This window comes from Triticum dicoccoides, chromosome 5A (genome assembly GCF_002162155.2).
Source record: "Triticum dicoccoides isolate Atlit2015 ecotype Zavitan chromosome 5A, WEW_v2.0, whole genome shotgun sequence".
NCBI lineage: Eukaryota > Viridiplantae > Streptophyta > Magnoliopsida > Poales > Poaceae > Triticum > Triticum dicoccoides.
The window spans coordinates 692375293-692384972 of NC_041388.1; positions in this window are offsets into that span (position 1 = coordinate 692375293).

The window sequence follows — 9680 nt, forward strand, 5'->3', positions numbered from 1 at the left end:
TTGAGACTTTTAATAATATGATTGCATGCATTGTTCAGATGCAAAGGCCGGGGGCAAGCCTCCTTTTCCAAAAAAAAACAAAAAAGCTGAGCGTCTGACCTCGGGGGAGTTCGGAGGAAGAAAATGGGAACTGGGGGCTGGAGAGATAAGGGAGGAGAGAAGAGGCCAGTGAGCGGTACAAAAGGGGGTCGAGTTACGTGCCAAGCACCGGACATGGTTATAAATGATCACAAATAATTAAACATATGAATAATATAAAGAGCACACATAATTGTTCTCCCCGCATGATAGGAACATGCTTACAATATAGAAAATAAAACATAAAAATTGATCCACGAATTGATAACTTCGTCTTCAAGCTAGCAAGACCCATCTCTTCGATACCACACACATTTTGTCCTTGGCATCGTGAATCAGGGTCGCCACCCACACGTGACCGTGACCCTCTGCGCAAAGTTTGGGTTGAAGAACTGCACGAAGATGTCGTCGTCCTTTCTAGGCTTGATGGTATAGTACCGTTCATCCAGAAACTCCATCTGCAAGGAATCGCAAACCGCCTGCTCGTAGTTTGGCGGCTGGATGTTCTTCATCTTGGCCCGAATCAACGAGGAGTTGGGGACAAAGTCATCCACCACATGGACGACATTGTTGTTGGCTGCCAATTCTTTTCTTCACATGGGAACTTCTTCTGGAGCTTTTGTGGGAAAGAGAGATTAGCGAGGGAGAGAGTTTGACCTTGTCGAACAACAACGAAGCATGCTTTTTATAGTGCAAAGCATGGAGAAGAGAGAGGGCATTCGGGAATTGAATGTCTTTTAATTTGATTGCAAACCCAACGTGAATATAGAGTGGATTCCCATGTGTGAAAGCATTTCAGACGAAATTTCATTGGTTTCTGTTAAAGAATTTTGACCGGTCACTAGTGGTATCGGTCCGGGAATACACGGCATAAAAATGAAAGTTCCAATGCCACTGATATTTTTTTTGAGACAATCTCGCGAAGCTTTATTTAGACCAAAACGATGTTCATAGGTACAAAAAAGAGATCACCGGGGTGCCCCAATCAAACATGGCGGCCCACCCCTAACTTTGAACAATGCTTCGCTAGATTGTGAGGCTCGAAATTCGAGCTCCTAAACTCATGCACAAAGCTACATCTACTTAAAAAAACGCTCTGATCTATTATTTCATGTAGAATCGCCCCATAACTTATCGGGTTCCTTTGCTTAATATCATCTACCACCGTTCTGCAATCCGAAGCTACATGTGCACTCTGTATGTTAAGATCTGCAGAAAGTGCCAATGCTTCCCGAATAGCAAGAGCCTCAACAGTCGGAGGATCAAAACCTCCTTTCACCACTAATGCTGATGCTCCCTGAAAGAATCCATCTTGGTCACGACATATCGTTACTGCTATGCCGCGACTCCGGCTCTGGGGTACTGCAGCGTCGACATTGAACTTGAACATTCCGTCCGGAGGTTTGAGCCACTAGTTCGGTCTGCTTTGTCCCCTCTCTGGAGGCTTGCTTCCTATCTCCTCAAGTGTGTCAAGATCCCTCAGATAGGCTTTAATAAACTGATGTGTGGAGTCTGGACTTTCAAAGATACCTTCATATATTGCCTTACGTCTCGCCTTCCATACCGACCAGAGAGTTACAACCAAAGGCACAAACTCCCTCTGTGGCAGTTGATCGTGCATTGCAAAGAGCCAATTTGGAGCATTCGTATCAGTGTTCATGCTAACTCTTTCAACCAAAGAAACCTCTGACAAAGACCAAATACATCGTGACATGGTGTAATCAAAAAGAGCGTTCCTCCACGAGTCGGCACAACCACACAGCACGCAGAGGTGTGTGGTCGCCATGTTGCGATGATGCAGTACATCCATGTATGGCATGGAATGTTGCGCAAGTCTCCCTAAGAACACCCTCAGTTTTGCTGGGACTTTAATGTGCCAAAGATCATTCCATGCTTTGCCTCTTGCACTAAAATCAGATGCTCTTGCATGTTCCTCTATCCAATTCTCTCTATGGAATTTTTTGTTCATGACCATCCGGTAGCATGATCTTACTGTGAATCTCCCACTTCTCTCGGCCTCCCAGGCCCAAAAATCATCAATGACCCTGGTGCACAACGGGATGGACATAATGGCGTCAGCATCAAATGGTATAAAATTTGCTCTTATCAGCTCTTCTCTCCATGTTGCTGTCGTTGCATCAATCAGTTCAGAGACAAACACCAAAGGGTTATCTGATATAGATAGGCGCAACGGACCAGCCCTAGGTATCCAGTTTGTCTCCCAAATCTTTATAGTACGGCCATCTCCGACTCGCCGAATAAGTCCTTGCCTTAGTACCTCCCTTCCATCCATCACAGCTCGCCAAATTTGCGAGGGGCGATTCCCCAACTCTGCTTCCAAGAAACTGCAAGTTGGGAAGTATACAACTTTTAGTATTTTTGCACTTAAAGAGTTCGGATCATCCAGAATCCTCCAAGCTTGACGGGCCAACAAAGCAAGGTTGAAAATTTCTATGTCTACGAAACCCATACCTCCCATGTATTTTGGTTGAGTCATCACATCCCATGCTACCCACGTTGGCTTCCTCCTTCCTTGCTTACTTCCCCACCAAAATTGCCTAATTATTGAGGTAATATTTTCACACAATCCGCGGGGTAACCTGAAACATGCCATAGAGAAAACTGGGATAGCTTGGGCCACTGACTTGATAAGTACCTCCTTGCTTGCGGCAGACAACAATTTCTCCATCAACCCTCTGACTTTCTCCCATACTCTATCTCTTAAATATTTGAACGTGCCCATTTTTGATTGACCCACATCAGTAGGCATCCCAAGGTATCTATCACTCAAAGACTCATTGTGCATGTTCAAAGTTTGTTTTATGTTATCCCGCATCACCTGAGGACAGCCCTTGCTGAAAAAGATGGAGGATTTTTCATTATTTATCCATTGCCCCGAAGCTTTGCAATAAATCTCCAACAGGTTTGACACCGTCACAGCTCCCTCAACACTTGACTTAAAAAGCAGCAGGCTGTCGTCCGCGAAAAGGAGATGGTTCACAACCGGAGCTGTTGGTGCCACCTTGATCCCTTCCAGACTAGTCGACTCAGAACTCAATTTTAGTAGGCACGAAAGGCCCTCTGCCGCAATCAAGAAAAGGTAAGGAGAGATGGGATCTCCCTGTCGGATACCATGAGTGGGTACAAATTGTTCTAGTTTCTCACCATTGAAAAGAACTGAGAACTTAACTGACTGCACCATGTTCATTACTACCTGTATCCATGCTTGTGCAAAACCCAACTTCTCCATCATAGCCTTGAGGTAAGGCCACTCCAACCGGTCATAAGCTTTCATCATGTCAAGCTTTAGGGCGCAATAGCTGTTTGATTTGGCTTTGCTTCTCTTCATGAAGTGCAAACACTCATAAGCACAAATAATATTATCCGTGATTAACCTTCCCGGAACAAACGCTGATTGTTCTTCAGATATGATGTCAGGAAGGATTCTCTTTAGCCTGTTGGCAACCACTTTGGACGCAATTTTATAGATTACATTACATAAACTAATCGGACGAAATTGAGAGAGTTGGGTTGGGTTCAAAACCTTAGGGATAAGTACCAAAACCGTAACGTTGACACGTTCAGCTCCTTCCTCCCCTTTTACAATTCTCAGCACCGCATTCGTCACCTCGTCCCCACAAATGTCCCAATGCCTTTGATAGAAGTGTGCCGGAAAACCGTCCGGTCCCGGTGCCTTTGTTGGAACCATCTGAAAAAGAGCAGTTTTTACCTCGTCCTTTGTATACTATGCAAGTAACATGTCATTCATCTCCTCTGTTACTTTAGTTGGAACCTTTGATAAAACTTCTTCCATCCCTGAGACTCCTTCTGACGTATATAAACTCTTGTAAAAATCCATTACAAGGGATCTTAAGGCACCCGGTTCCTCTATCATCCCTCCTAATGAATTAGAAAGTGCCTTGATCATATTCCTCTTCCTTCTCTAGCTTGCTCGCAGATGGAAAAACCGTGTGTTTTTATCTCTGGCCGAGAGCCACTCCAGCCTTGAGCGTTGCCTCCACATCAACTCTTCCCTATGGTAAAGCTCAATGAGTTTCTCATTGATTTTTAGCTCAACATGGGATGGTGCCGACCTGGCTGGGTCACTACGCAAACGATCCAATTCATATTTTAGACTCTTTATTTCTTTCCTAACAGAGCCGAAAGTATTCCTGTTCCACGCCCCGAGCTCATTCGATATTCGCTTCAGCTTTGTCCGCAGCTCATCCATGCTTCCTATCGGACCTCCCCCAGCCCAACTTGATGATATGGTCTCTGACCATGTTTCATGGGTCTCCAACATTACTTCGTATTTAAAACTTTTCTTCTGATCCGGAGGACGGGTTCCATTGAAATTCAGCAAGATAGGACAATGATCCGAAGTTGCCGCCGTCAGATGCCTAAGATGGGCGTCCGGGTACCTCTCGCTCCATTCAGCAGTGGCTATAGCCCTGTCCAGCCTTACCCGGGTATAACTCCCTCCGGCCACCTTCTTTTCATAAGTCCAAAAATGGCCTTGATAGCCAATATCCATCAACATGCATACATCCACCGCATCCCTAAAACCCTGAATCTGTGCATTGCTCCTCTCTCCAACACCTTCTTGTTCATCTGGACGTAACACCTCATTGAAATCCCCAATGAAAATCCACGGGAGATTGCTCAAAGACCCAATTCCTTTTAAAACATCCCAAGTTTGGTATCTTAGGTGTGTTTGTGCTTCACCATAAAACAATGACATTCTCCATGGATCAGTGTTTGGTTCTTCCACCACACAATCAATATGGTACACCGAGTAACCCAGAATTTCGATCTTTATTGGATTATTCCAGAATATTCCTAAACCACCGCTCCTACCTTGACTACTTACAACATAGCCATGATCATAACCGATGGTTCCTGCTAGACTTTCTACCCTCGTCCTTTCAATTTGTGTTTCAGCGATACAAAAAAGGGTAGGGGCAAACTCCTTCGCGATTTCGCGAAGCTCTCTAACTGTCGCAGCGTTGCCCGCGCCACGACAGTTCCAGCTTAAAACACTCATTGCGCCCGGCGGTGCTCCTCGTCGGAGCCCACCGATGATGCTTCATTGTTGGTTGTTGTCCTTCCCATCTCTTCCTCAAACCACTACAAGAAATATGTCAACTTATGACCTTCTGTCAGTGACCCTCGAAGAATTGGTCATAAATTTATGACCATTTTATACCAATTGGTCAAAAGCTGTTCAGGGGGCTCCAAACCCTAAACCATTTGCGACCATTTTGGTCAAAAAGGTCGTAATTTCCTTACACGAAATGGTCACAAAGCAAACAGTGCTAGTCCGCTGCCTTATTTCTAGTTGTTAATGACCAATATAGATGGTCATGGCCTTGTAGATTGTGGTGGGTTGTGATGACTAGGCGCCATCTCATCAGTTTTGCCTATGTGTCGTGTCCATGTGGCAGTTTTTGCCCTAGGTTGTGAAGCAACCTATATTTCTATCATTCCCAAAACTCCCAAAAAATCTCATAAATTCTTTGGGGCATATCTTCATCAAATATGTAAAAATCCTTCCTTGCCTAGTTCAAAACTAATTCAACAATATTCATTTTCCTATTCTGTTCACAACAACACTTTATGAAGGAAGTGCTATTTATATATTCTTGATTGCGCTTGGAATTTTTGGGCACTCTTTACTATCCAAATCATTACCGCATGACAAAATTCAGCTCCATTTGCCTAGCAAATCTTCCTTGGCAAATTTCCAAAGTTTTTGTCCACCTAGAAGCATTGTGAAGGAAGTACCTTTTTTATATCTCTAAATGACATGAAATATATACAGTTCCTTCTTATGCCAAAATTATCACCCTCCTCTAAATTTTAGCTCAGCCAAATCATCTATGTGAGCCCAGGCTCAATTTATATTTTATGGCCAAATTGGCACGTTGCAAAGCAAGTGTTATATAGACCCCTCCTATTACCCTCAAACTTTTCGGGCACTCTTCCATACCCAAATCATTGCCACATGATAATATTCAGCTCAATTTTCCTAGTAAATCTTTCTCGGGAAATTTCCAAAGTTTCTACCTTGAGAGAAGCTTTGTGAAGTAAGTACTAGCTAGGCTTACCCAAATGATTTGAAAATTTGCCAGCGCATGACCATACCTAAGTAACTTACCTACACCAATTTTGAGCTCATTACATTCATCCAATCTCTCTCACTAGTTTTCCCAAGTTTCTATCCATAGAAGAGCATTGTGAAGGAAGTACTACTTTGGCATGTCCAAATGGTATCAATTTGCTACAATACTTTTCTATGCCCAAATAACCATCCTCCACAAAATTTCAGCTCACTCCATTCATTATTTTGAGCCCAGCTTCAACATTCATATTTTTGTCCAGCGTGGTACTTTGCAAAGCAAGTACCACCTAGGATCCTCCTTTTGAGCTAAAAATTTGTGAAGACATTCTCCTTAGTAGATGATCATCCTTAGCCAAAACTCACGCCCATTGGCCATGTGCATTTCCCGTACCGCTAATCAAACACTTGGCTGCTAATTCATGTTTGAGCATCGATCGGTCTCCTCGTGAGAATCGTATGTTGCAATTTTCTTCCTAGCACCAACCTGGGGAGTGCCCAACCCACTAGACATGCCTAGGCCGCCCAGAACACATGGCAACATTACGGTCACGCGGTGACCACGCGACGGGCATGCGAGTTTACGCGCTCTAGAGTTGGGGCCCTCGGCCACCGCCCAAACCTCAACGTATCGCCACCAAACCATGTATTTATGATTAAATAGGTCCTTATGTAACTAGAAATGATTTTTGGAAAAAATAAATAGCAAACTATGAGGCAGCTGCCGTTCAAATTTGACCCGCTTCCACCTGAATCGGCGGAAATTTGTCTTTTTCACGAGAGGTGGATCAAAAAATTTTACACCCAACCATTTTGTCAATTGTGAATTAAATATGGCCTAGTATTTTAGAAAAATGATTTGGTCCAATTTTGCAACAATTATTTGGGAGGTCCTTCACAAAAAACCTCCTTTGGGGCACTCAAAAAATGGAAAATGGTTTTTTCGTCCAAAGAAAATGAAAACTTCCTTAGGCAACATTGTTTGCCATTCCAATATGCACCATTGTGCACAATATGAGATCATTTCAACAAACTATGCCATGAATGTGGCTATAAGATTGATCATTTGGCTTGAAAGCCATTGATCTCCACACGTGATAGCTCGTTTCTGAGAACACTTTTTTTAAAATAATTGCCGTATCACAAGTTTGTTATTTTTCCTGAGAACTTGGCCACATATAATGACACAATGCGAAGGTTTCCCAATTTTTTGATTTTCTTTTGAATTTTTTATGCCCATTTCAAAATGCGGTCAAAACGGCGGGAATGACCGTTCCTAGCTAGTGGTTGAATCTTGGAATTTTTTTGGTGTTTCTCTGATTAAATAGGTACTTATGTACCTAGAAATGATTTTTGTAAAAAATAAATGGCAAACTATGATGCAGTTGCAGTTCAAATTTGACCCGCTTCCTACTCAATCGGCGGAAATTTGTCTTTTTCACGAGAGGTGGATCAAAACTTTGTACACCCAACCATTTTGTCAATTGTGCATTAAATATGGCCTAATATTTTAGAAAAATGATTTGGTCCAATTTTGCAGCAATTATTTGGGAGGTCCTTCACAAAAAACCTCCTTTTGGGCACTCAAAAAATGGAAAATGGTTTTTTCGTCCAAAGAAAATGAAAACTTCCTTAGGCAACATTGTTTGCCATTCCAATATGCACCCTTGTGCACAATATGAGATCATTTGAACAAACTATGCCATGAATGTGGCTATAAGATTGATCATTTGGCTTGAAAGCCATTGATCTCCACACGTGATAGCTCGTTTCTGAGAACACTTTTTTAAAATAATTGCCGTATTACAAGTTTGTTATTTTTCCTGGGAACTTGGCCACATATAATGACACAATGCGAAGGTTTCCCAATTTTTTGATTTTTTTGAATTTTTTATGCCCGTTTCAAAATGCGGTCAAAACGACGGGAATGACCGTTCCTAGCTAGTGGTTGAATCTTGGAATTTTTTGGCGTTTCTCTGATTAAATAGATACTTATGTACCTAGAAATGAGTTTTGGAAAAAATAAAGAGCAAACTATAAGGCAGCTACAGTTCAAATTTGACCCGCTTCCACCTGAATCGGCGAAAATTTGTCTTTTTCACGAGAGGAGGATCAAAACTCTTTACACCCAACCATTTGGTCAATTGTGCATTAAATATGGCATAGCATTTTAGAAAAATGATTTGGTCCAATTTCGCAACAATTATTTGGTAGGTTTTTCACAAAAAAAACCCTTTTGGACACTCAAAAAATGAAAAATGGGCACTTGAAAAACCTTCTCAATTATTGACGAGAGGTGGATAGACAGCTATTGAGACACAAGCATTTGGTCAATTGTACCTAAAATATGATCTAATATTATTGAAAAATAGAGTGGTGCCATTTTGCAACAAATATTGGTAGGTCCATGCAAAGAAAGGAAAAAAACCCACGGCACCAAACCATACCTCTCTCTCACCTCTCGTCCCTTCCTTCCACCCGCCGTCTCCCTCTCTCTGTCCCCGATCCAGATCGGCCTCTCCCTCACCCCTCGCGCCACGCCCTCCTTCCCTCGTGCTGGCACCGGCGGCGCCCTCCTTCCTTTCTATCACCGGCGGCGCCCTCCTTCCTTCCTATCATCGGCGGCGCCCTCCTTCCCTCGCGCTGCACCCGAACCTCGCTCCCGCTCCCAGCTCTTCTTCCTCCTCTGCTGCAGCTAGGGTTTCGTCTCCCCGATCCCCAATCCCCGAAGCTCGGATCCAGCAGCAGCATAAGCGATGGCGGCCGCGGGAGATCCTCTCCAAGGTCAAGCATGTCCAGGCCAAGCCTGCCGGCCGCCCTCGCGGGTGACTGCCTCCGCGGTGACGATAGCGGCCCCGTCGTCCCCGGAGGCCACGATGCCCCTCAAGGCCGACCTCCGCCATGTGAGTGATCCGTCGATCTCGTCTCTCCAACAGTTCGGTTCTCGCCGCTTCGGTTCCTTTCGATTCCACAAGATATTGTGTACCACTTCGGTACGTGCGTGTGTGTGAGCTGACTCTTCTTCTGCGTGGTTCGTAGGTGTTCCGGATGCACGCACGAGTTCGACCTGCACAAGCACCGGTGCTGCAGGAGGTGGCGGATTTCTTCAGTGGCCACGGAATCGAGGACTTCACCTTCAGCAGGGGCAGGGTGAAGGTGACCCATCTGAGTCACCTTAAGCCTCTGTATCATCTATATGAAATAATAGGTCTATTAGTCACCAATAATAGGTCTATTAGTCACCAATCAAGGTGACTAATGTGCCACTGCTGACACACCACACATTCTAGTAAAATTGCACACAGATTTATCACCATAAAGGTATCCATCTCTGTGTCCACTAACATTATTATTGGCACTGTGTTGCAACTTTTTTCATATTGGCAAGCAGTAGCATTAGAAGGTCATCTTCATGACACAGTATTGCTGTTTGCTGAGTGAGTATTTGTGGACGGAGTACACTAATTTTTTCCGGAACTGTTAG